The sequence below is a fragment of the Cavia porcellus genome, unplaced genomic scaffold, assembly GCF_034190915.1.
Source record: "Cavia porcellus strain 051 isolate PalLab524CR breed Dunkin Hartley unplaced genomic scaffold, mCavPor4.1 scaffold_13, whole genome shotgun sequence".
NCBI lineage: Eukaryota > Metazoa > Chordata > Mammalia > Rodentia > Caviidae > Cavia > Cavia porcellus.
In genome coordinates, this window is record NW_026947496.1 from 34,159,622 (window position 1) to 34,187,537 (window position 27,916).

A 27,916-nucleotide genomic window follows, 5' to 3' on the forward strand; every position below is an offset into this window, starting at 1 on the left:
CAAATTAGCAAGAACTTGGGAATTTCTCTAAAAGTGAAAGCAGAAGTGCCTAAAATCCTTTGGGCCACATGACTTGCTTTCTAGAAGATAGAAGCAAACAGCTGTGGGGGAGGGCAGGGAGGAGGCAGCCGGAGAAGGCATTGGGGAAGAATGGAAGGAATGTGCCCAGGGCAGGACTGGGTCTCTGCCCTGGAATCCTGGGCTTATGTTGCTGATTTAAGCTGTTCTGTTCTGGGCTTCCCAGCTGCCAAGGTGTCAAAATCCCCCTTGTTGGGGACAAGGGTGGGTGGGTCATGGTCAGGGGCCCTTAGCTCTGGCTTCCGGTTTCCAGTTCGTATGTCCACTTCTCCTTTCCCAAGAAAAGGGGGCATAGAGTAAGGAGACTCATGAGCTGCCTACATCTTGTCTCTAGATCAAAGATTCCCAGTACTACGTGCTGCCCCGCGTTGGGCTTTCCATGGGTCCAAAGGCAGGAAAGAGAAAATGCTGTGGCTTGGGAGGAATATGCTGTGAGAAAAGTATTTTCTCCAAACAATGACCAGGAAATATTGGCTTGACTGATATTCATGACATGCACTGCCCTCTTGGCAGAGTTATCTGAAGACTCCTTGTGCTCCCGTGAACGGCTACCAGGCACAGTTCCCAGACTCAGAATGGCCCACCCAGCACAGGCTGCCCAGCCCTGTGGCTCCCCTCACCCGGCTGGTGCACTCCACTCTCATGCAGGGCTGCGGGCCAGCGCCAACCTTGACCTTGACCTCTAACTCGCTGCCTGCATGCAGGTCGGAGCCCTTCCTTCTCTGCTGACTCAGGCCCAGACCTAGCAGGTACCTGCCACAACCTATGAGTAACACCCGAGTTTCATCTTCAAAGGACCTTCCCAAGATTAAACAATTAGTCACCCTCAGCAGAGCCACAAAACAGACTATTATTGTCCTCATTAAGCCAGTGGTGGGGAGGGGTGTTAGTAAACTCCCATCTGGGTCAGTAGCATGCAAATTGAGTGCAGAAGCCGATGACCACTGGAGATTTCCCAGGGGTGGAGGAAAGTCTGATGAACCCAGAGCTCCTAATCTACGTGGCACTGGAACTTTCTGGAGACAGGCGTGGAGAGATCTCAGGCAGATGAGGAAGAAGCTGGGAAGATTAGACCCGTGGGAAGAGGTCCTTGCTGTGGCCAAGAGTGAGGAGCTAGGAAGATGGACACGGTGGACTTAGCTTTGGGTGTTCCACTGTGGGTCCCAACAGTCCTGAAAGCTGAAGTTGTGTGCCAGTCACAGCCCCGCTGAGCCATCCTGGGGGTATTTGTGGAATGGATGTTGGCACTGATAGGTTCATATGTGGAGAGTTTGAGGGACTGTAATGATAGTAACTCATCACTCAAGTGTGTCGTATAAATCATCAGTGTGATTTGAAAACTTTGAAGAGTATGAGGAACTGCAGTTCCTCCAGTTCACAAGCCACAGGTTGGTCCCCCTTCTGATGTAAAAAGGGGAAAGTGAGAGTATTAAAAGTAAATCTGCACCCTGGTGACAGAGTGAAAACCCAAGTACCTTCTGGTAGCTGGACAATGAAGAAGCCATTCAGTCAACCTTGTCTGCAGCTGCTTTTTATAAATTTGGCATAAATATGTACTTGGGAATTCCAGGACAGTGTATCTGGAAAATATTTTCTACCATTAGAAACATACATATACACACATGCACACATGCACACACACATGCTTGGAAAGGAAAAATAAATAAACAAAAAAAAAAACAGAACAGCACATAATACAGAGTAGCTTCTCTTGTGGTTTTTTCCATTACTTCCTCAGTTCATTTTTCTGCTGCCAATTTTAGAAGGCCATAAGTCACAGTTGTTGTTAAACTTTGTCAGTTAAAATGTAACTCTAAGAACAAAGTCATACTATATGCTGTGGCCAAGCAGCCTTTGAAAAGCAGTTCTGATAAAGACTCTCCTCCATGTGCTCTGGGAGCTGAGAATTGGGGTTCCAAGCCTCCATGTATTTTCACGTTTGTGCTGCACATTGTGATCACAGAAGGCCTGACCCTAGGGGCCCCAGAGGGTCTTCTATTCAAGGACGTTTCCTCTGTGTCACCCTGAAACAAAGGGGGTTCCATTAAGGATGGTTTTTTATAAATTCTACTCTTTGATTTGCCTTAAAAATGATGGGATCCACTTTCTTATAAACCTGGACCTTGAAGACTAGAAATTAAAAGTTCCAAAGAGAATATCTGGCTCTGTTTGAAGACTGATTTCCATGTATAACTCAGAAGAACTGAAAAGCCACGGAGAGCAGAGGCAGGTTAATGGTCTACACTTAATATAAGACCACCAGTGGCGACCTTGTTTGATTTGCCTGGAAGACTGAGAGCCTTTTGAGGGCAGCATCCTGTAATTTCACCAACAGTACCAGTGCCAATGCCAGGGCAAGACCACAGTAAGCTTACAGCAGATTTAAATGCTTGTGCCATAAGGCAAAAGCCCAGCAAGTCACCAAGAGCAAACTTAGCCTTTAGTTTGGTTTAATGAGACCCTTCCCTCCCACCAGGATGCTCTCCTCAGCTAGTTCTTTTGGGTGTCCTTTACCTTGTCTCACATAATATATGAAGGCTTTGAGGGCAGCAGGGAAAGGCAGGGTGGAGAAAGGAGGCATTCTCAGCGGCTTGGACCCCAAAATTGGGGGCTGGGAGTAATCTGGGAGGCAAAACCAGAACTGAGCTATTGCTCTGAAAATGAGATTGCTGCTTTGCTCTGCAATCAGATCAGGGAATTAAAGGTGGCGCTGATAGGTCAGATTCCGCAATCTGCCTGTCTTGCCCAGCAGCTGCTGGAAAAGGCATTGCTCTGTGTTCTCCATGCTCCATTGTTTATGGGGTTTCCTGACCCACCTGCCCTGTGAGGGGCTTGCTCTGTGCCTGTACTGCACAGTACCCCAGTGGGAAACACAGAAGTGGCTGTCCTGGCCAGAGTTGGGTCCTGAAGGTGCACCATACTTAGTTTGGACAGGTTTGGCTTCAAAATGAACTGTATCTTATTGTAACTGGCTTTTTAAAGACAGTTCCAAGATGCCATTTGGGTCTTCTTTCCTGCTTCAGAGCAGTAGCATGTCTCATGCCTTTGTTCTTCCCAAGGATACACACTGAGTGGCCAGTGCACCCCGACTATGTGCCTGCGCTGGGGATATCAGAGAGTGTCTGTCTTTACAAAGTTCTCACTCTAGTGGGGGTGATAGACACGAGCCACCTTGCCCTCAAAGGAAGGAACCATACAGGTTCTTCGGAGAGCTGGAGGTGTCTGTGGGGAGCTCTGTCCTCACAGAGCCTCACCTGGGAAGGGTACACCCTACTGGATTTATGAGTGGCATGAATAGTGGGTGACATAATGTCTGTGAAAAGCACTGTACAAATGAGACTGTCCTTGCTACTCTTTCCTGTGTGCCTAAGCATCAGTCTCCGAGATCCATTTTCTGTCTTCTCTGCTGGATAAACTGATTTAATAAGCCAACCCTGCTGAGCACACGTGGAAGCTCATTCTAATCCAAAATGGACGTCAGAACTGTTTTTTGGAGGATGGGATGAGGTGGGCTGGGGAAGGGCTTCAACACAGTCCTAAAGTTTCCTGCAAAGAACTTGAAGAAAGCCAGTGTGGGGGACCAGCCCTTCTGTTCTGAGTGCACTACCTGCCTGAAACCTCTCTGCTCTCTCGCCATAGCTCCTGATGGTCTGAAAAGATTCAGGAAGTGAACTCACATTTTAAAAAATTTCCTCCCCCTCCTTTTCCAAAACAGTGCAGCCTTCCAGGAAGAAATAAACAAAACAAGTATAACTATTTTTAAAAAAATTGGAAAACCCGTCCTGAACAGGAAGACTCTGAGTGTCTCTCTTGGATGCTTGTGTCCCCCTGGGCCTATTGCACAAAAGATACACAACCCATGTGGCCCTGGGAGGAGGCAGAAGATGGGGACTGGGCGGGGGAACCTGGCCCCCAAGACAGTTATGCACATGTAACTCTTTTAGCCAACAAACACACAGATAGACAGATGCAGGGACAGATGTGAGTCCCCACATATGCACAAGGCTGAGGCACTGTGCTGGTGCAGACGACCTTGCACCACATGTGGGTGACTATTTTGGGTTTCTAGGTGTTTGACTGCATGTGATTCGCAGCATCTGTAGGGCTGTTATTGTTAACACTGTTGGCTGGGACAGGGGCTGAGGATAAAGCCTTTCCATCCCGGCCATCTGTCAGAATGCACTTCCTCTGATGAGGGAACAACCTTCGCTGCACTTACCCTGGAACGCCACCTCCCAGTGAGTGTGACAGCAGATGCCAGGGCCTGCTGCCTGGGCAGGAAGTAGATGCTAAGCCAGTGCTGAGAGAGGGAGGGAAGCAGGGAGGGGAAAAGAACGCTTTCTATCATGGTGGCTTGGTATGCAGCTCAGGCACCAGCTTGAAGGGATGCTGGCCCAGGAGAGCTGTGAGAGGTGTTTACTGGCAGGCTGGCTCTGTGCTCAGGTTTTCCATTGTCTGGCGGTGACAGCGCATCACAGACACCCTCAGGAGACATTCCTCTGCTTTCATCACAGTCAAGGGCTTTTTTTTTCTGACTCATCTTCAGAAGGACCCTCCCCCCCACCTCGTTTGAAAGTAAATATAATTAGTAACAGGCAGACATGCTGTGTGTAGCCAGCCCTTCCAATGCAGGAGGGTTATAATTAAACACGCGCCTGTCTGGTGTTTGCTGTCTGCCAAACACTGCCTAAATCACCTTTAGAGGTGCACTTTCTTTTTGAAGCAGTGGTCTGGGTGGGTGCTTTGAGAAGAGCGTGAGGGTGCTGGGACTTCGAATCCCTGTGCAATACAAAGTTTGATGATTGACTATGTGGCAGATGTGTCCTTCAGCCTTCAGATGACCCAGGCCTTGGATCTCCTCCACTTTCCACCTTGACCAGCTTTGCACAGCACTGAAAAATGCATGGTCAGGGCAGGAGATGGCTCCTCTTGGGGGCAGAGGGTGTTTGGCAAAGGAATGAGGAGGCAACTGTTGTTGGCTCTAATCCCCTGCGTGGTGAGGGGCACCTGAGTGGCTGCAGGTTATGATCTGCCCTTCTTGGGCCTAAAGCCAAGATTTCTCATTTTTGTTGCCAGCTCCCTGCCTTGGAGGCTGGCACCAAGGCCACAGTCCTGCCCCCTAGGCAAGAGCTCCCATGGGTTACCCCAGGTAACCCTGTGTTCTACTTCCTGGTGAAAGGCAGGCTGGGGGTTTAGGGATCACTTCCCAGTCATGGCAAGTCTGCATTCTGCTGAAATCGGTAGTGTGGAGACCTGGAAATGCACACCAACTCACGGACCTATGCGGGGAGCACAGTCCCGCCAATGGGCTCAGTGGCATAGGCTTGTCACATATTAATAGTGACACGAGAGAGGCTACTGTGCCTCCTGCCCCTGAGGCAGTACAGCAGTGACCGGAGACAAGCCAGTCTCACCCTCCCTGGCTGGCCTGAGCACAGCGGGCGCCATCTGAGCCATGGGCACCTTTCCCCAAGTTGCTCAAAGTGTTTTCCGAGCAAACAGTTGTTTCATAACACCCGTGAGAAGTAGGTGGGGTGACAAAGCATTCTTTGTCCCTGTTTTACAGATGGGGAAATTGGAAAGCTTTTCTGTCCTGATGGTCAGGCCAAGAAGGCACAAGGCACTCTTCTGCCTGGGGCTCTGGAGTGCAGAGGACAGGGCCAACTGTGTCTGTCGCCAGTGCCTGCAGGGAGGGATAGTGCTACAGGGAAGAAGGCCAGGGGTGGGACTTCACCCCTGCACTAAGTGTCCCCCAGGCATTGCAGTCCACAGGATTGACACTGGTCACTGGTCACCATGAAAGGTCTGTGTACTTGACCTGCTCTGTTTGCTTGAAGTTCTCATGATTAGTAGTAGTGATAGTGGGGGTCACCAGTGACCTTTTGAGTACCCTGTTGTAGCCCAGGAATTGTTCCATGGTGGTGAATAAGGCAATTGTGTCTCTATCTTTATGATGTTCTTACAAGATTTGTCAACAGAAAATGAAAGATCATGTCAGAATATGATGTGTATTGTAGGGACAATAAAATGTGTAAGGTGACAGAGAGCGGCAAGAAAGGAGGGGAAGAGAAGAAGGAAATTGCAGACAGAGGAGCAGAGAAAGAGCTAGACTTGGGGACCAACATTCTAGGGGAGCAGGCCATGACAGCAGAACGGGAGTGACCTGGCCACAGGTCAGAGAGGAAGACACCTACTTGCATGGTGGCAAGGGATGACCCAAGGGGTTAAGCAGGAGCCTGCTCTGAGGTGAGGACCTTCCAGGTCATGAGAAGGACTCTGGGGAAAGAAGGGCTGAGCTGTCTGACGACCTAGATATGAGAGGAAGGAGGATGGGTATTAGGGGTGAACTTGGGTTGGCAGTGGGGCTACAGATAGAGATGGGGAGTCTGTGTGCAGAGAGTGAGGAGGATGGTTTTGGCCATGGCCTGTCCGAGATGCCTTCTTCTAAGTGGCTGCCTTGGGTCCCTGGGTTCTTGTACTTCTTTCTGAGGGGCCTGCTACTGCTGGTGTGTGCATTTTCCAGTCTTCCAGGGCTAAAACTAAGAGGACAAGCCCTGCTCATTAATCTGGTGGCAGCCTCTGTGGATGCTGGTGAAGGCCACCAGCCAAGGCATGTGACTGGTGTGGCAAACTTCCCCTGCCTCCCAGCTCCTGTCCACTCTGCTCAGTCTGTAGCCACTGACATCCAAGCCCTTGGGTGCCATAATCATGCTACTCTTATTGCCTATAGGTTAGGAAGGACTCAAGTCATGTCCCTCTTTTGGATAATAAATAGAATTCTAGAAGTCTATTTATGTCTTCTAAAGAGGCCTTCTGATGAATAATGGGCCCAGGTGGGCAGAAGAGTTGTTGACCCAAGAGGAATCCACTTGGCACAGTAGCTTTGGGAAGCCCCTTGTTTCTTCTCCCTTACTGTATAAATTGGAAGCTACAGAGGAAATTGCTCAGAAAGTTGGCCTGGCTCACAGCCCACCCACCATATCTCAGGAGAGGGTCATGCTGTAGCTGTTACTGCAACACACATTTCAATTATGGGTGTTCAGGTGATTAGTCTCAGGTCAAGAATACATGCATTATGCTTACATCTATAGGAATTTCTTGGCATCTTACTATAAAGCTTTATAATGTTGCATGGATTTCCTACTGGAAGTTTACTGGCTGAAATACGTAAAACGTCATATTAGGTTGTTGTCTGTATGTGGATATCAATTCTCATGCCCTAGGAACTCCTTGGGTAAAGACTTGTGACCAGTTTTTCCACAGAGCAAAACCACCTTCCCTTATATGAATGGGTACACAGTTGCTTTTTGTTTCTTCCCATAGCTGTATCATTACTGATAGTCTAGATACAAAAATTGAGAGAGGTTAAACCATTTGTCCAAAGTCACATGGCAAAAGGAGAGCTGAGAATGAGCTCCACTCTTCAGCCTCTGCTTGCATGCTTTCCTATTGCTGGATCTTCGGTGGCTGTGTGCCAAGGCAGTTCCAGGCACCTGCAAGGTTGTGTGACCACGAGTTTGGTAAGTTGAGCCTGGGAGGCGTTTTTGATTCCCTGAGCTGGCTCCTGGGAACTGGTTCTGTGCATAGAGGGCTGTGTCGCAATTAGACTAATAGATGGGAAGGTTGAGACTGAAAGTCATTACTTCATCAGTGTGAATCAAGGTCATTTGACACCTTGGGAGGCACGCGGAAGCTGTAATATTCCAAAGGGGAGGCACCTCCACCTGGCCTGATGCTTGTGTCACATGGCAGAAGCCAGTCTGCAACAGCCCCTCTACAGAGAAAAAAACCCCAGATACCTCATAGGGTCTCCCCCACAAGCTAGGTGAGAATTCCAGTCCCCTGGGAGAAGGAATATTGGCAGGAGCTGGCTAGGGTCTCCAGGACACTGTGACTGGTAGGACTAGAAGGTCAGCAGCTACTGGCTCTCTGGTGTCACCTGAGGATATTAGGCCAATCTTAAGCTGTCTTCAGATGGGTGTAGTATTCCTGGTTTAGCCAGCTATACTCACATTCTTTCTGGAAGGGAGCGTGTGGGTTTCTGCTCCAGCAGCTGTCCAGAAAGGACTGTCCCTTGGAGCAAGAGGTCTCAGGATTTTCCACAGCATACACCATCAGCCACAGCTTGCACCAGCACCTGCTGTGTCTGATGAGCTAGGAGAACATCGTGTCTCCAAGCCTTCTGCCTCTCATAGCAACACAGGTCTTCCATCACTGCTCCCCTTGGGGAACCAGATGGGGACACTGGCCTCAACTCAGGTGTCTTCTCTCAGGGCAGAATGAATCACATGTCCCTCTGCCAGTTCTGACACTCCCATGGTGCTTATGTTGTGTGATCAAAATGTGCAGTGAATGTTTAAATAAAAGTTTATTACAGTGAAATATGCATTATCAGGAAACCCCTCAAAATGTTTCCCTCACTTCATACACACTTCTCTTACTGTTTTTGACTTTTCTGAAACAGTTCTGGAAGTCTTCTTTCTTGAGTGTCTTTATAAAATGTGATAGAAAATATGGTGAGTGCTTCAGGTGAGTCCTCTTCAACAAAAAGGCAGCCTAATAAAAACAATATTGTGTGCCCTTATTCATCGGATCTAGCTCTTTCCCAAAGTCAAAATGACTGTGAAAAGTAAATATTTTGAGTCAAGGCAGCTACAGCAGCACAATTAAAGACACTCATGAAAGAGGACTTCCAGATTGTTTTTAGAAAGTGGAAAGAATGATGATTTTGACTGTGTGTGAAGTGAAGGGTGTATACTCTAAGGGAAATTCATGGCAATATGTCTTTTACTGTAATACATTTTTAAAAATTCAAACCTTAACCATATCTGTCCATCATACCTTGCATCACTCACAGAACTGGTTTATTTGTTTTCTTATTTCTGATGTCTCCTCTCGCTGAGACATGAAATGTGCAGAGACACTCCTGCTGGGTTTAGGTCACCATTCCATTCTGTACTCCTTAGCTCAAGCTGGGTACTGGGGGCACCTAATGAGTGAGTGGATGGATGGATGGATGGATGGAAGGATGGTGGATTTAAAGAGGCAGACAAGATAGAGATGGGTCAGAAGGAGCAGGCTTTCCATCAGCATCTTCCAAGCAAGGGGCTCCCAGTACCATCATTGGTGGGGTGGGGGAGACTGCCACAGTTCCTGTGTGTGAGGGTCTCCTGACACCTCTGGGCACCTCTGGGGCTGTGCAGGGAAGAATCTCAAGGGCAGGGTGTCAGCTGATAAATGAGTGGGTTGTGTGGATGAGTAAACAGATTCTGACCCAGAGGTCACGTGCAATCCAGCCTCAGAAACTGCACGTGTCACCAAGATTGAAGGAGCCAGGAATGTGTTTTTCGCTGATGTCAACCTGCCGCAGTGGACCACACCTGCTGCTCAACCTAGGAGCGTGGGAAAGAGAAAAGCATGGCTTGTTTTGGTGCTGGAGGAGCAGCTGGTAATGGTGGCAGCATGCCCTGCCCTTGATTCAGAGTGGGGTGGTGTGCTAGGCCTGGCCATTGCCAGGGGACGCGGGAAGCTGTCTCAGGGCCCCTTGACCTTCCCTGCCTGATGCCCCAATGAATATCTTGTTCCAACAGGTATGTACTTTGTGAATGGAACAGCTTCTCTTTTGTCCAGATCTTTCCCTTGACTTTAAAATATACAAAGAACCTTTCAAAGAGGGAGGAATGGCATCAGGAAGAGAGGGCTGGATCTCATTTGGACTCTTGAGTCCCCAGTTCCTGCTCTACTATTCATCAGGCCGTTCAGCTTCCAGCCTGTGCAGTGGCATCCACGTCTTCATTCTCCAGGAAATCAGGGTCACATTCCCTACAGACTCTTCTTCCTTTCCTCTCCCAGCCCTGTTGTTTTGCTAAGGAGATGTGGCTGCAGAGCCTAACCCTGTATGGGAGACCTTGACTAGATCATGACAGCCATTCAGGCACCAAAGTCAGGATTCTAGAGAGGGCCATGCTCTTTGCACATTAGGCTCAAACTCAACCTTGTGTGTGACTCACTGAAGGACTGGATTTGGCTTTCATCAACCACTTTGTCATCGGTGCCAGATGACATACATGTTCCCTCCTCTTCTTGCCTAAGTGCTACAGGTGGGGAGATTTGACCTCCTCTCCATAAGCAGTGGGAAGAACTGCTTGGCCAGGCTCTGGGCCGACCACTGGTCCTCCATGGATCAAGTTATTTATCCCTTGCAGTATCCTGTCACCTTGAAATTGGTCCAGGAGCACAAGCCCAGGATGGTGTTTTCTCTGGTTGGTGTAGTGCCTGTATCATGCTACGCAGGAGGGCATTTGATGGGCATGCCTGGCATTTCTTTAGGATCTCATTCCTGTGCATAAGGGGTAAAAAGCCCATTCCTAGCTAGAATTTGTCCTTGTTGGATTTAAGTTGCACATCACTGCTTTTCTGAGTCTCCAGTTGGTCAATTGAGGAGTTTGATCCCTTGATTCTTTAAAATATTGAATGTGTTTTCTTCTTGCTTCTTGATCTTTCAAGCTTGAAATTTCCAAGTACATCAAAGTCTTCAAAATACTCTCAGACATCTGTCTCCAAAAGCATCTTGACTTGGCCTGCTACAGCGTAGCTGTTTCGCCATCAGGAGCTTGTGTTTGACTTGTGTTTTGTGGTGTTTGTAAGAAGAATCACAAAGAACCTTTTTATCAGATGAGTCACATTTTATGTTATGATTTCATGGATTTTTATAGTACTGAACAAGAGTTCATGTGTACTATACCTTTTCTGATGTATACGCAAGTCTATAATAAAGCTTAATTTAATGTTTGCTTGGACACAAACACCATAGTATCAAGACAGTTGGTCTGATCATTGAGTTGGCTGCTAAGTAATGTGTGGGTAGCACATATGCTGTGGATACACTGGACAAAGGATGATTCACATACCAAGTGAGATGGGAGACATTTCATCATGATACTCAGAACAGTGTACCATTTCAAATTTAGGAACTGTTTATTCCTGGACTTTTCCATTTCATTTTCAGACCATGGTTGACCACAAGTAGCTGAGAGTAAAACTGCAAATAATGGGGATTACTGTACTTGTTCCTTGCTACTCTCATCTGACAGACTATAAACATCTCAAGGGGCAATAACTATTTTGGTGTAGCCCACATACTAGCATAATGTATGACATGTAGCAGGTCCTCAGTAAACCTGACAGAGTCCTTGCAGCACATGGTGGAGCTCTTGTCCCCCATATGAGAGATGACCACTCCCACATCTCCTCATTTGGTCAGAAGACCCCAACTTGCAGTGGGGTCTGCAAGTTGATACAGTGTGGCTGTGTCATTTACTAAGGGTGAACCTTTGTGGTTCATTTTGGTGTCAGATGTGAGGATGCAGTGGGATAATGCAGTGCCCAATATGCCATGACCACCAGGGTTCTGGGGTTCTCTTCCTGTGCAACTGCATGCATGCTGGCTCCCTGTCATGTGCCTGAGTGTACCATGTTCACACGTGGGCACTGTGCCCTTGGTGGCTACATGCTGCTTCTAAAATCAAACTACACCATCCAGAATGCTTTTTCTGTTGGCTATGATCAAGTACTGTGTTTTTCATTAGGGAGATGCCTGGGAAGGTGACTAGAGCATTGCTTTGGAGTTGTCTCAGGTAGGAAAACCAGAGACAATGAAGCCACAAAGTCTAGGCTTCAAAATGGGCTTCATTTTGACATAGCACATTGGTCAGCAGGTCCTAGGAGGAAGTGTTAGGGCAGTGGAGTGATGAAGGTGGTGTAGAACAGGCCAGCCTCCCTTTGGTGCAAGGAAGGATGGCACGTAAGAACAGGGACCTGGGCCCAGCCCAGCTGTCAACCTGCATGGCACCTTTTGTGGGCGCTGCTCTTTGTAACACTTGGCTGGACTTCACCCAAAGCCAGTTTGTGTAACTACTGCCATTAGCTAACCAGGGTAGTCATTGCTCACACCTCCTGAGTCCTCACCCTTTTTCATTTTCTGGGACAGTCTCTATAAATAGGTCCTACATCCTGCCACATTCTTGGTGCCAAATTCCTCCACAGGTATGTGACTGCATTTTGCATACTCAGGTGACTGGAACACGAGCCACTCTCTGTGAAAGTCCTCACTTGGGGTGCTTCTTCTAGTCCTTTAGGTGCTGTGGCCCTTGTTCCCCAGCCTTGCTCCTACTAAAAGCCAACTTTGTTTCTGCTGTTAATGTTCACCTTTTCTTCCTCCCTCCTATCCCAAATATCACTGAGCACCTGTAAGCCAGGGCTGCATGCAAAATGAGCTTGTGAGAACCAGCCACAGGGCAGCCAGTGGGTGACAAAGTTCTATGGAACAAAGTGCTAAGAAATGTCACAGAAGCAGAAGCAGAATCCAGGCCATGGTTCTGGGATCAATACAGAGCCATGCAGCCCTTTTCCTAGAGAAAGGGCAGCTGCAACAAGTCAGCCACCAACAAACGTGAAATAATATCATACATACATCCAGTGGCCAGGAGGTTCCTCCAAACAGCTGTTCCTTAGATGCAGGTTTCTCAGCATCACTATTATAATCAAAAGCATGTAAGGAGGGTCCATACCTACCGAAGCAAACATAAGAATGGTTTTGTTTTGTGACAAAATGTGCCTCAGTGAAAGATTTCTGCAGGCCACCTTTTGAAGGCCCCAGAACTACTTTTTATTGTTTGTTTACTGATTTTTGAGATGGGGTCCTAAGTTATTCTTAAATTTGAAATCCTGCTGCATCAGCCTCCTGAGTAGCTGGGATTATAGGCATGCAACACCAAACCTTTAATTATTTCTGTTGTGCTATGAATGGAAACTGGAACTTTTTTCTCATATATATATATATATATATATATATATATATGGTGTAAAATGCTGGGACTTAAACCCAGGACATTCTTTTAAAACCCCTTTTGGGTAGCCCTGTGAAGCAAGAATATTAGATAAAGGCTCCCTGCCAAGATGAAATGGTCTTGAGCCTCATCTCCCAGGTATCCTACCTAGTCAACACTTATTTGCACTGATAGTGTATGGATTATAGGCATGGCCTTCTCTGAGAACAAGATTGTTCCCTTATACAACACACAAATAGCCAGGTGCTTTCACAGCAGTGCAGTTTGAGACCACTGGGTTTTCAGGCCTGGAGGCTAGCGCTGTGCCTCTATCTCAGGCACCTCTCCCTCAATGCAGGCGATGCTCTTGGTTGCTGGCCTGCCTCCTTGCTGGGTCATGCCCTATCCAGGTTGTAAGCCCATACTAGCCAGATTTGAAACTTCTATTTGGAGCCACGGTTCTTGGAGGGGAAAAAAAAGTGGCTTTGATAGTCACTGATAAGGTCTTTAAGTATGGACAGGAGTTTTGAAACAGGCAAATTAAGTCCCAGGCTTTGTGGTTGGGGCCCCAAACTGCTGTTGCTAAGAGGCACAGGTGGGGGGCTCCTAGAGTATGGGGGATGGTGAGTACAGGTGGACAGGTAACCAGATCGCTGCAGGTGCCCTAAGGCTGCCTAGTCACTGTGCTGGTTAGTGGAGGGAAACTCTGAGAAGGGGAAGCCTGCAGGCTGACCTGGGCCTGTTCTCTCAGGACCCACCTGTGCTGTCTCCTGTCTCTTGAGAGCTGATGTAAATCAGCAGTTTCTTCTTTGGCAACAATTAGCCTGTGAGCACCTTGCAGGAGCATGTAGTTTTAAGAGCCTGTGTTGGGGATGCAGGGAGAGACTAGCATTTTCCAGGTTTGATTGCAGTGATTTGTGCAGCTTTTCAATGTGTGTTCAGTTCCAACTCATTACCATAAAAATACCTCATAAATTCAATTGTGAGGCAGAGCACATCGATGTTGTTGTGTATGTTGGTGGTTAGAGGGCCTGGCAGGCCAGTCTGCTCTCACGGAGAGCTGGCTGCAAATCCACACCCTCAGTTTCCTGGTCTGCCAAGGGAGGGCTGTGGTCTCCTCCGTCCACTAGGACTCCCCACTCCCAGGGTCTGCAATTCAGTTCCACTGGCTGTTGGGGTTCAGAGGCCTGCTGGCTGGGAAGCAGTTACCCCTCTACCTGAACGGCAGCCTTTGTTACACATGGGTCCTCACTTCAGGTGCCATAGGACTGGACTCCCTCTCTGCCCCTTCACCCACAGGCAGCACCTCCACAGCTCCAGCTTCCAGCAGTGCCAGAGCGTGAGCTCCATTCATATTTCAGCATCCATGCCAGATAGATGCTCAAGACATAGGAACTGCTGAGGGAGGACAGGACTGAAGAAAGAAACCTGTGTCAGTGTTACGGTTTAGATCAAAAAGGTCCCCCAAAACCTCATGTGTTCATCAACCGGGCTTTTGGAAAGTGATTGGATTATGGTGGCACCTTGCTTTTATGAGCTGAGATCAGAAGAGGTGAGTCACAGGGGTGTGGTGTGGAGGGGTCTCTCTCCTTTCCAGTTCCTTACTTGGCTCTCTGCTTCCCTGGCAACTTTCCTCTGCTCCTCCCACTATGCTGTTTCTGTGTCTAGAACTGTGAAACTTTGAAACCGTGAGCCAAAATAAACCTCTCTTCCTCTAAATTTTGGCTGTTAGGTATTTCATCTCAGTGATGAGCAAGAGACTTAGTCGGTTTTCTGTCGCTGTGATGAAATACTGGAGAAAATCAACTTAGAGGAGGAAAGGTTTATTTGACCCATGGTTGCAGAAGTTTCTGTCCATGATCCCTTGGCTCCATTGTTTCTGGGCCTGTGGTGAAGAGCCTATGGTGGAACAAAGTGGCTTATCTCATGGCAGGCAGGAAGCAGAGGGAGGGAGAGATCGAGGAAGGGGCAGGGCAAGACGTACCCTTCAGGGACACAGCTCCAATGATTTACTTCCTCCAACTAACCCCACCTCCTAACCACTTATTCAGCTATGAATTCATCAGTGGAGTTAATCCAGTGATGAGATCAGTGCCCTCAGGATCCCATCACTTCTGTAAACATCACTGCACTGGGGATCCAGACTTCAACACACGAGCCTTTGGGGGCCATTCCAGATCAGAGCTGTAATATCTGAACTGACTCCTGCCTGCCTCAGCTGGCTCCCATTTGTATAGCTTCCCCTTATGTCCATCCTTAAAAACAGCACATGGACCTGTTTTTAATGGGTTCTCACCCCTCACCGGGTACAGTGAGAGAGAAATCATATCCATTACCATATCTCACCCACACAGCCTATCTATGCGCAGAGTGGGGAGGGCTCATTTCCACAATATCACCATGAACCAGCAGAGACCTCAGTTTATCCACATGTTCCTGGACTCGCCCCACATCCTGTACCTGTACCTTCCTCTCTCTTGGGGTAAAGGCATGGAAGGTATTGCGAAGGCCCACTGTGGCTTCCTTTTAGGCTTCTAGAAATCTGGAAGGCCCTCAGTACTGCAAAGCAAAACCAAAAACAAACAAGAACAAAACAAATTGGAATTTGTGAAGATTTCTCCGTCTAGGGTTGGGTAGAAATGAACATTTTCCTTCTTTGCTCTTCTGTCCCTCATTTCCTCCAAGTCTCCTTCTTTTCTGTAGATAAAGCACTGAGACTCCCATGATATGCAGACCCACCCAAGGTATGAACCTTGGAAAGTTTCATGCAGTTGCTTTAGGGGACTTTGAACCAGGTGAAGAAACACAAATGTAAATTCTGGCTCCATCAAGAGGCAGCTCCTGCTTTAAGGAGATCACCTAGATAATCCACAGTAAACCTTTACTTATTTTCAGATTGCTAACATAATACAAAGATAAAAAAGAATTCATGGTGGGTGAGCACGCTCCTACCTAGCATACATTCAAGAAGTGGCAGCACGTGGTTATGAGCATCAACTGGGCGGCAGAGGCAGAGGGCTCGGGATGCTTCTGTTTTGTCTCGGAAAGCTGTGTGATTTCGTAAATATGGGGCCTTGTGAGTAAAATAAAAATTATAAGAGCATATACTTCAGTTTTGTCATGAGGCTATAATCAGATTTATATAAAATGTATGCCAGAAGGCCTTAGTGTCTAGGAAGCTGCCAAATCATGCATAGGAGGTGAGAGCCACAGTCCTGCATGTACAGGGGGGCCTTCGAAGTCACATGGGTCAGCTTGTAAGGAGACATTAAGGGGTATGCAAGCTAAGCATCTGCTCAGAGGGAGCTGGAGGAGGTGCTGGACCTGGATATTAAGCCTCCCGACTTTCCCAGATAGCAGGAAGCCAACCTGGTATGTTCAGTTCAGTCTATCTATTTGTAGGGGCTATATTTGAAATATATTTTTGCTAGAAATACGCATTACCCCCTTGATATTTGGGATGGCGGAGTTCTTTGGTGATACTTTGGTGGCTACCCAAGTTTAAGATTATCTCAAGATTATGTCTACAGCACAGATCTCTGTCTGTCTTGCTGTCTCTCTCTCTCTCTCTTTCTCTGTCTCTCTGTTTCTCTGTCTCTCTGTCTCTCTCTCTCTCTCTGTGTATGTAGATAGACAACCTGGAAGCTCTAAGACACTAGCTTGTGTATCACAATTGGATAATGTAGACTCAAAGTCATTTATGTAGCCCACTTTTGACTCTCTAGATCTCACGAGTCTGCTTGACTTTCTTCTTGCTTCTACCAGTCCTCTGGAGACAGGTACTTTCCAGCACAGTCCTCATATAGGTCAAGTGTAGTCTGCTTCTGGGGCTGCTGTGCATGCACAAAGGAGGTGGTAAAGCAGAGGTGTGTGCAGGGAGGAAACTCCGCTCATGCTCCAGCCACATGCTTCTGCCTCCTGCCTGATACCCATCCAGCCTTGGCCAAATGACCATTGTGCGTCCTTGCCAGTTTGTGTGTCAGAAAAGGCAATAGATGCTGAAATAATAAGCTTCAGACTTCAGTGACATGAAATACCAAAAATTGACTTCTTGTTGCGATGCATAACTGGCGTGGATAGTGTGGGTGCTGGCCAAGGTAGGGACTTTTGTGGTTGATGGCTTCTTCTCAACACATTCAGCCATTGTCCCAAGGTAGGAGCACTGCTCAGGCAATGAGTCATGAACTCACTCAGAACATCTCTACCTGGAGTGACTTCTATCCTTTCTGTCCACAGCTTCCCAGTCAAAGTAAGTCTTCATTACAGAGGGGAAAGGAGCCTCAATTTTACCCTATGCCACACAGAACAGGGAGAGAGTGATACATGAGTTCTCTTAAAAATTTTTTTTAATTGAGTGTCAGCTAACATACAATGCAGCTATTTAAAAACATATGCCTGTGGTTTGAGCCCAGTGTGGTGGTGCATGCATATAACCCCAGCACTTGGGAGGCTGAGTCAGGAGGATCACCACAAGTCAAGACCAGCCTGGGCTAATAGTGAGTTCAGAGCCAGCCTGAACTACAAAGTGAGATTCTGTCTCAAATACACACACACACACACACACACACACACGTATATCTCAGATAGATATAGATATATATCTATAGTTTGATAAATTTGATCCACACTGTACCTGCGAAATTAGTACTACATTCATGACAATAAGCATGGCTATAATTTCCAGAAATTTCCTTGCCCCCTTGTATTCCGATCCCAGACAATCCTACTCCACAGTCTCCAGGAAGCCAGACTGCTCTCTGTGACTGTATGGACTAGTTTACATTTTGTTCAATTTATACCAGTGCTGTCACACAGTATGTTCCCTTTTTATGAGGCTTCCTTTACTCAGCATAATTAGTTTGAGATCCATCCCTGCAGTACAGGAGTATTTGTGATCAACTTTAATAGCTAACCACAACAGACTTCTGGATTCACAGACTTTATTCTATTCTAACATAGTAGGTAATTGCTACAGGTTGAATTGTGTCTCCTCCATATTCCTGTGTTGAATGCCTAGCCTCTGGTGCCTCCAAATGGGCCACTATTTGAAGAGAGGACCACAAAAATGAGCTCATCAGGCAGGCATGAGCCCCATAGGACTGGTGTCCTTGTAATGAGGGGAACTTGGACACAGCCATACAGAGAATGCTGTGAATGTGAAGATGACATCTACAAGCCAGGCGAGAATGCTGGAGTGCATCCTCTTACAGCCTGCTGTCACCTTGATCTCAGGCTTCTAGCCTCCAGGACTGAGGGGCCATAAATGTCTGTTGTTTAAGTTGTATAGTCTGTGGCACTTTGTTACAGCAGCCTGAGCAAATTAATGGAATAGCTTTCATGTTCAAGGGAAGCAGTTTGAAGTGACTCCCTCAAAGATCTTTAAATACATATGTGGGGGACTAGGGGGTAGGGATGTTAGCATTGGATAAGTATGTGGTCCAGGCTCCTTTATGTTGCGAGCACAGATGTCCTTTGTCATCTTTTAGGCAGTGTGGGGGAGAAGTGGGTAAAACAAAGCCTTTCAAGCTCCAGGTTTTGTTTCTTCCTTGGAATGTTCAAAGCCATCCCAGCTGTTCCGCTGCAGGCCTGACTCCCAGAGGCCAGAGGCAGAGTAGGGATGGATGGTCGCTAGAACTGGTCTGAGTCTTTCTGAGCCTTTCAAAGAACACATTGCTTTAGAAGCTGTCTCATGCCACTTGCAGCCATGACCATGCCTTGAAGCCAGAGTTAGGAAGGGAGATTTTTTTGTACATTTGGCCTGCAATCCAAAAAGAATAGAAAACCAGGGCATTCTGCTCCCCTGAACTGTAACTGGGAAAGTTCACCAGCAGCTCAGTACCTCTGTGTCCCTCCTTCCTGTAGGAATCTCACCTGCTCCATCTTGTGATACACAGCTTACAGACCAGGTGCTGCAGGAATCAAACAGCATTGGGAGGTTAAGGACTTTGATTTAATATATAACAAACATTAGTTGCATATCTGCCTCATGTCACCCTGTGCAGTATGCTTTCATATTTATTCCATTTGGTCCTGGGACAATCTAGTATGAAGGAAATTTCCATATTCATTGAAGAGATGAGGAAACTGAGGCTCAGAGGGACAAAGAACATACAACTGGGAAGGGGTTGAGATGGTTCCAGAATATCCATCCTTGGATGTCAAAGGTGGCAAGCCTGAACCTCCTAGTGTGTTTCAGACATGCTTCTCCCCTTGGCATCTGCCTTGTGCAATATGTGTCTGTGTCCTTAAGGGCAGATTGCTGCCTGGAGAGAAGGGACTGCATGACCCACTGGAGCCAGGTCGACATTCTAGAAATAGCTGCCAGCTTTAGCAAACAAAAATGCAAGATACTCTGATAAATTTGAATTGAATTTCAGATAAACAAACAATATGGGGGATACAAGTATGTCCCATGTGATAAGCAGGACATATTTATACTAAAAAAGCACTGGTCTCTTACCTGAAATTCAAGTCTGTTTGGCATCCTATGTTTAGTGATCCCCATAAGTTGTCCAGGGATCCTCCTGCCAGGTGGGGTGTGGAGGTTGCAGTCAGCTCTGCTTCCTAGTTCTGTGTTCTCTGAAATGCTTTCTGAAACTGGCCTCACCGTCTACACTTGTGGTTATCACCAAGTAATTTGGGAAAGATATGACCAACTGTATTTTATTTGGCTGGCACCATTTGATTTAAATTTTTATATTATTCAATTTTCAAAGATTGGGAACTCCCCTATACAATCTACATTTGTGGAATTCTTAAAAATCGTCCCCCTACTCGTAACGCTGGCCCCTATGAGCACTGAGTTGAGGATGTACCAGTGAAGGACCAGCACGGCTGAGTACGCATACTTGCCAGTTCACCCCATTCCTATTGCTCTGGGTGGCTTTGCCTAGCCCCCTCAGCTCATCTCTACGTCCTGTCCAGCCCCAGCTGGTATGGATTTCCCTGCTCTCTTGATCTACACACATACTAGAGAGTCCCCTCCTTCTTGCAAGGATAGCACAAAATTCTCCGAGTCTTCAATCCACTGCTCATTCCTTTTACATCTCTCCCGACCCTGAGTCCATGCTCTGATGCCCATGTACTGTTGCTGCTCTGCCACCCCCTCAGGGTGCAGGCTGACCCAAGGCCATTCATGTGTGACTGCCCTCCTTCCAGACACCTCTGAGAAGCCCTTGCTGAGATGCTCTCTGTTGCACAGAAATACGTTTCCATTTGCTAGAATTTCTTCATTGTTCAAATGAAGAAAATAAAAATGTGACTTTCAAAGATTATACAGAACAAAACCTGTGAGTAGGACCTGGATAACAGGAACTGAGGATCTCTCATCTATCCATGTGCTGTTTATCATAGACCAAACCTCCCCAGCTCCCTGTCTCTGGGTGGTATAGCACCATGTGCTTAATGAGGCTTCTCTTTGACTGACTGATTGATTGATTATCAAAACACTCAGCACTCCTGGCAAAGCAGTTCTCCCTCTGTTGAGCAAATTATCTTTATGCATCATCTTTGGAGCTCTCAGCAGTGTCTGGGAGGCTTTGGGTAAGAGCATCTAGGCCTGCCAAAGAGGAGAGGACTAAAAGGAAAAACTCTGAGGCTGGTGTAGAGTTTCACATCTACATTCCAGTCTAAACCAGGAATTGGCAAAGTACTGCTAGCATGCCTTATCTGGACTATTTTTATAAATAAAGTTTTATTGGAACATGCTTAGAGCTTGTCATCAATGGCTGTTTTTGTATTCAAGGGCAGAGTAGTTACAACAGAAATACATTCAGTCTGTCAAAGCTAAAATATTTAGCATTACTGGCTCTTTACAGAAAAAGTATTCTGACCTGAACCCATTCACCTACTTTATTCTATCCTCAAGAAAATGATACTATCCTTGCTTTATCCCTAGGATTAATGCATAAAAGTTAAATGTGTCATACAGTAAAGTGACCAGTCTAGCAAACAGCTCAAAGAAAATGCTCAGTGATATCAACTCTCCTTCCTAATAAGTCTGTCTGACAAAGTCAGATAAAGTCCAGCTGAAGAAGGAATGAAATACCTGTCTTAGTTACTTTTCTTTCATTGTTGGGACAAAATACCTGACACCCAAATTTAAAGGGGGAAAGGTTGATTTAGCTCAGTTTGTATAAGTTTTAGTCCATAATTGGCTGGCTCCGTGGCAGGGTGGTAGCAGTCACACCCAGGGAAGATGTTCTCATAAGCCACTCCCAGAACTATGCCAAACCAATCAGCAGAGTAATTCAGTAATCACCTAACCTTGATCCCAGCATCACACACTCTAGGTCCAGTCAACGCTGAAAAGTCCCTTTGATGACTACATGAGGCTTTGGTGGGGGGCAGGCATCTAGATAAAAGCCATAACATTCCTCACGCATCCTGAAGAACTTATGAAGAAAGAGAGTGGGGGATTTCATGAAAAGAAAATATCAGGGATACAGATGTATAGTTTCACCCCACACTTGGCAACCAGCAAGGAACCTACATTTTCTGGCCTGGGGGTGCAGGGGAGGGAAAAGCTGGACAAGCTAGTTTGATCCATGTTAGGAAGTCTGGGATCATTCTATTGGTATTTGGTCAAACAATGATGGGGTCTAGATGGAACAGCTGAGCTCCTTTTTGAATACGTTAGATAGTGATGCAGGTAAGCAAGCCCTTTCCGTTATCAGCACCTGTGTTGAGTGAATTAATCCACTGCTGGATTTAAAGCCCTCATGAACTAACCATGTATGTATGTATGCATATATTCATGTATGTATGTCTTTTTGATAACAGGGTTTCACTATGCAGTTCAGGCTGGCCTTGAAGTCATTTTGTACCCCAGGCTGGCCTCAAATGTGCAGTGATCATCCTACCTTAGCCTCCCAAATGCTGAGATTATGGGCATGTGATACCGTGTCCAGCTTTCCCTTTTTGTATTTTTTATTCTGAGATAGGGGCTCATGAAATTGCTAAGTTGGCCAGGCTATACTCAAACTTACAATCCTCTTGCCTCAGCCTTCCAGAATGCTGGGATAACAGGTAGGTGATACTATGTCCAACATATTCCTCTGCTTGTATCCAAAAGACCGGTTTAGTTAAAAAGACCATCTGTCCTGGACCAGACAAAGGAAAAGGATCCCTGGGTCTACTGGCTTCTGTCACCTCACATTTTGGGATGGGTTTCCAGAAATGATCATTTAAGGATCCAGCAGTGTAGACAGGTGTGGAGTTCTCTCTGGCTGGGAAATAACAGATTGCACCAGAACTTCTGAAGAGGAACCAACCTGTGATACATGGGCCACATTACCAGAGCATCATCCTGGTTTCTAGAAAGGACTAGAAAGTCCAAGGTGGATGCAGGGTTTCAGTCACATAACAATCAGCATTGCTGCCACTCAAGCCAGCCTGAACTAGCCCTGGGTGAGGACTTCCTCTCCCATCCTGACTGCTGCTGCTGCTGCACTGGATCCCAGAGACCAGAGGAGCGTGTCCTGGGCTAGGTGACCCTGTCCTTTCCTTCTCCTGGGGGCCCAGACGCAGAACACTCTCATGCACAAGATGGAGTTCAAAACAGGACTTCCTGATGTGTGGCACAAATTTCTCTTTCTTGCCTTCCAGGAGGACAGTATGGATGGCATGCTGGCCCCAGCTGTCCGTGACCCTCACGTGGCACCTCTGGTCTCCTCTGGGTTTTGACGTCGGTGCTAAGTATGTTTTGTTCTGTATTCCTGTGTCCAGTGATAACAGAAGTTGTGAATTATGGCCACAGCAGCAAATGTTTTTAATCTTCCATGAAACAAATGCAGTGTGTTTTCTGCCTGGGGGCTGCGGCGGCAAGGCCGAGGCCAGAGCTGCAGCTGCCACGATACTGCGACCTCAGCTGACGTCAATGCAAGTCATTCCAGGCCGAGGGCTCCACTCAGGAAGCTTGCAAGTGATACTGAAAACAAATTTGCATTGTTTCCTTTCACCGGAACTCAGCTCCTCTTCATTCCACTGAGATGTTTTCACCAGTCTCTGTATAAGCAGCATGTTGAATAAACCCAGCTTGTGAGATGCATGGAAGACAACCTCAGCTTTTGTCCTTTAAGATTTATGCAGCCCAACTCATGTTCCCTGGCTTGGGATGAAAACCTTGGCAGGCTCTCACTTTTCGGCTCCTCTTAGGAAATAGTCTGTCCAATGGTCGCTTTAAATGGAAAACAGTCTCAATTTGGAATTTCAATGTCCGGGCCAAGATATTAGTCAAAACTCCACATTTTAACATCCCATTTTCCTCCCTACTCTAGCTGAGTCTGCTCAGGGCTGGAAGCTGCCTTGGGAAAGAGGCTACTTTGGCTCCCTTCCTGCTGTGGTCTTCTCTGCCCTGTGTTCTTCCTCCTCAAGAGGTCAGACCTGGGAGAGGGGAAGGGGTGAGGTCACCTTTACCTGAGCAGGGGTGAAGGTAGCTTTGCATTCTTTCACCGTTCATGAGGGTCTCTGCATTGTGGGGTCCTTGAGGAGGTCTGTCCTTCCTTGATCTTCTGGGTGGTCACTTGAGTTGTCTTCCTTAATCCTCAGGTTTACCTCCAGTGTCTCTCTGCTGGAGCTCTGCCCCTCCCAGTGACCCTAGAAGTCAAGGCCCTCCATGACCTATACTGGTTCCCTCTCAACATGGCCCCCACCTGGTTCTAATTCTCCTCTGTCTCTCCTCGTGACAACCTCCAGGGTAGTCTGCATGTTAGCTCCCTGTGGCTGCTATAAAATAAATGAAATGACCACTGAATTGGTTTAGATCTAAAATGTCCCTCTAAGAGCATTCAGAAGTGGAGCTAGTGGGGAGTGAGTCACGGGAGGTTTAACATGGAAGGGTGTGTTCTTGTCCTTGGCTCCTCCCTTTTCTCTGTTTCATGGCTGCCATGAAGTGAGCAGCTTTATTTCACCATATCCTTCCACCATGATATTTCTTGCTCACAACCAATTGACCATGGACTAAAACCACCGAAACTGTGAGTCCAAATAAACCGTTCCACCTTTAAGTTTCAGTTGTTGAGTACTTTGTCCCAGCAATAGGAAAGTGACTAATACAAACAAACTGGATGACTTTGAACAGAAAAGTATCCTCTCATGGTTCTGGAAGACAAGATTCCAAAGTCAGTTTCACTGGCTTTAATTACAGGGTCAGCAGGGCCAGGATCCTCCAGGCTCCAGGGAGAACCTGTTCTTTGACCTTTGCAAAACCTGGTAGCTGCTATCAGTTCTTGACTTCTGGCCACATCACTCTATCCAATGCCTCTGTGGGTACATGGCTTTCTGTTCTGTGGGTTATGAATCTGCCTCTGCCTCTTTTGTAGGAGGAGTTGAATAGCTGCATTTGGTGCTCACATTGTCCGCATTCAGGATAATCCAGGATCAGCTCCCCATCTCATGATCCTTACCCTAGTAATATCTCCAAACACTATCTTTTCAAAAACAGTCATGTTTCTAATTCCAGGGATGAAATCTGACATCAATCAGGGTTTTTATCACTGTGCTATGGCCTGTCTCTGAATATCCAGCTGGTAAAGAGTCCAGCCTTTTCTGCCCTCAGTTAGAGGTGTCCCTTGGTAAATTCTGCAAGCAGCTTGTGGAAACCCCAAGCCGTCTGAGGTGTGGAGTCAGGCCCCACTTCCCTCTGTGGGGCACATGCTCTCCACAGACACATCTCTCAGAAAACCCTCCTTTCTGGCCTGTCCCCCAGAAGCTGATACTTTATATTCCACAGTGTGGTAAAGGCATCGAAAGTGATTTGGCCCTCAAATGTCTGTTACCTTTGCTATGCAATTATTAGTGGTTGATACTGTGCAGGGCTATAGCCTTTCAGGTTGTGCAAACTGTGGTCTGTCTAGGAAACACCTGAGAGACCACTGGGGGCTGTGATCCAGTCACACACCATCTGAAAGCCTGGTAACCCAGCCTTAGGTTCTCACTTGTGCAGGAATGGGCTTCTTGTGTGCGTTCACACCATATGCAGACACGTTTCCCCTGGAGCTCCCCACAGCCAACCTCATCTAGTTTCTTACATTTCAGGTACTTCCTACACGAAGCCTCATGATGCAAATACTGTCATGTGATTGTGCAGTGTTAGTAACAAATGTCATGGAGGTGCTTCGGTATCAGGACTTGTACCTTGTAAGTGGTATGCTGGTCTACAGACCTCTAGCTCTGTGGGTAAGAAAGTGTCATTTAATTGGGATGGGGATCAATGTTTGTGTGAACCAAGCACAAGCTTGGTTGGAAAAGCTGGTTTGCAAACAAAATGTATATCTCATCTCACAGAATGTGCTCTAGGTTTTGGAAGGGGAAGGAATAGATTTGCTCTGAAGGTTCTGAAATGTTCAGATAATAAGTTCTTTTATATCCTTCTTTCACCTTACCAGTGAAGATGAGTAGCTTATCCCTCAACTGTTAGTCTAGGGAATTAAAATCACAAGACCTGGGTTAAATTCTTGCAGATTTGAGTATGCTGCTTAACAGGAAACCCATTTGTTTTCAGGGTTATCTGTGAAATCTGGAGTTTATATAGAAAGAATGAATAGGTATCTGGAGTGGCACTGTTCACAATGACAGTGTCATCAGATGGGGAGCTTGCTAAGGTCCATGAACACAACTTGATTGTGTTTTTAATTTCCTGAATAATTCTCCCCTGTTCATTGTTTCTTTTACCATTCCAATAACCCCTCCTTCACCAATGTCTTCAACTAAAATTTAAATCTTCTCATATTCACTTGTATCTTGTCTTATTTAGATTCTCAGGTCATTAGCTCCATGGAGTAACCATTCTGAGTGGGCCCAACTATCTCTTATTTGAATAATACCTGGAGAGAAACAGGAATATTTGGGGGCAGCCTTGGAATTTGTCTGCCATGTTTGTGTGCTAGAGCTACCGTAACACGATCCCACACAATGGTGAGACAAAGAATAAAAATATATTCCCTCATAATTCTGTGGAATGAAAGTCCAATGTCAAGGTGTTGACAGGATTGGTTTTTTTTTTTTTTTTTTGAGGCACTCACCATGACTTTCAGACAGCTGTGTTGCCCCTCTTTCTTGCAAGGTCTCTCTTTGCTTCAGTATTCTATTCTCTTCTTCTCATAAGGACACAAGTCAGTTTGAATTAGAATCCACTCTGTTTAATTTTAATCACTTTTTAAAGACTCTGTCTCCAAATACACTCATGTTCTGAAGTACTGAAGGATAAGGCTTCATCATGAGAGTGGGGAGGCACCATTTAGGTATCATGTACTTTACAGGCATGATTTCAAGCAATGTTCCCCATTCTACAGTAAGGTAGATATTATTGTCCTCAATTATGTAGGAGAAAATCAAGGCCCTCAAAGATTAGGCAACATGGCCAAGACACACAACTAGCAAATGGCACAAAAATGATCAACTTGGATCTGTGTAACCCAAACCTGAACTTTTTCCATTGCACCTACTGTCTTCTGGGGCCAGGTGGCTGCACAGTATGAGGGGTGAGGACCAAGAGGAGAAGGTGGAAGAATACAAGCTGGTATTAAAATCAAGTGCTAAGGGTCACATGCCCATGCATAGTCAGTCCTAAACTTCCCTTTCCCTCCCCTATCCAATGATTTATTGTGCCTCCTTTGGCTTATACCTTCACATCTGACTTGATATGACCATTGTCAGGAGCTAGAGAGACTCTCTCTTCCTAGAAATGAGGGTCCTCTATGGAAAATGAGGGCAGAAGAAACACAAGGAGGTTCTGAGCCATGGAGAATTTTGTCCCTGACTTATGGCTGGCATGGGAATGAGCTTGGATACTTGGGCAAGGCAATTAGAATAAAACATCCTCGAGAAGACCAAATTCATTATGGTTAAGGAAGGAAGCTATACTCATCTCTTCCTTGGGATTCAATCGTGGCTCATCCAGAGCAGTTGAGTTCACATCAGTGATCTCCAAGTATTAGAGGCTGAACTGTGATCTCCAGAATTCGTATATTAAAGCTCTAACTCTTACTATCTCAGAATGTCACTCTATTTGGAGATACAATCTTTAAGAAGTAATTGAGTTAAAATGAGGTCATGACAGTGCATCCTAATCCAGCCTCACTGGTGTCTTTATAAGAGAGGAGATTAGGACAGACACACAGAGGGAAGACCATGTGAGGACACAGAGAAAACTGCCATCTGCAAGCCATGGAGAGAAGCCACAGGATAAATGAACCCTGCTGAAAACTTGACCTTGGACTTCTAGTCTTCAGAACTATGAGGAAATAAATCTCTGTTGACTAAGCCATCTGGTCTATGTCACTTTGTTATGGCAGCCCAAGCAGACAAATGCACTTGCAAACAAATCTATTTCTTCTCTTTCTTCCTCCCACACCAGAGTGGTCTTAGGTTAGTCCTAGAATATAGTCTTCCTGTAAAACTTACAAACTGAAGATCAGAAACACATGGGAAAAGGCCAATCATGAAGAAAATGGCAGACAAACAAAAACAAGAGACCACATTAGAAAAAGCCCTAGCATATTACACAAAAAGCACCTGGACATCACTTACAAATGGACATTGTTAAAAATTGGTGGTCATTCCTGGCCACTTTATTGGATTTCTCCAAAGTTTCCCATTGAGCCCCTATTCCTGTAATTCTGATCTGAGGATGTGCCTCCATCCTTCTCAGTTTTTTAAGACTTATGCTCAATCCTTGGCATTAGTATGGTGGAGAATCAACAGTTTTTCAATACTGAATCTGCTAACACAGGAAGGTGAGTGACATCTTCATGAAAGTACTTCAAAAATGTAAATCACTCTAAATGTAAATTGTTATTATCTAAAGCACAGGAAGTCTCTTTATATTTAATCAGGTCATGGATTACTGGTGAGGACTAAATTGAAAAGAAAATTCACAGCAAATGCTTGAGTGGAAGCCTGAGAGTGATGAGGAACAACTATGCACCTTGATCCCTGGCTACTGACCTTTACAGGTCCCAGGAAGCTTCTGCACACGAACCTGAACCAGGATTCTTTATAAAACAAGCAGA

The 27,916-nt window shown here is 46.3% G+C and overlaps 1 long non-coding RNA gene across 1 annotated transcript; it reads left to right on the forward strand.

Annotated features, from left to right (window-relative positions):
* The first annotated feature begins 5,974 nt into the window (after positions 1–5,974).
* LOC134478534 (uncharacterized) lies at positions 5,975–22,953 on the forward strand. Its single transcript, XR_010051233.1, has 2 exons — positions 5,975–6,324; positions 22,512–22,953. It is a non-coding gene; the product is annotated as an uncharacterized LOC134478534 (long non-coding RNA).
* Positions 22,954–27,916: the final 4,963 nt, after the last annotated feature.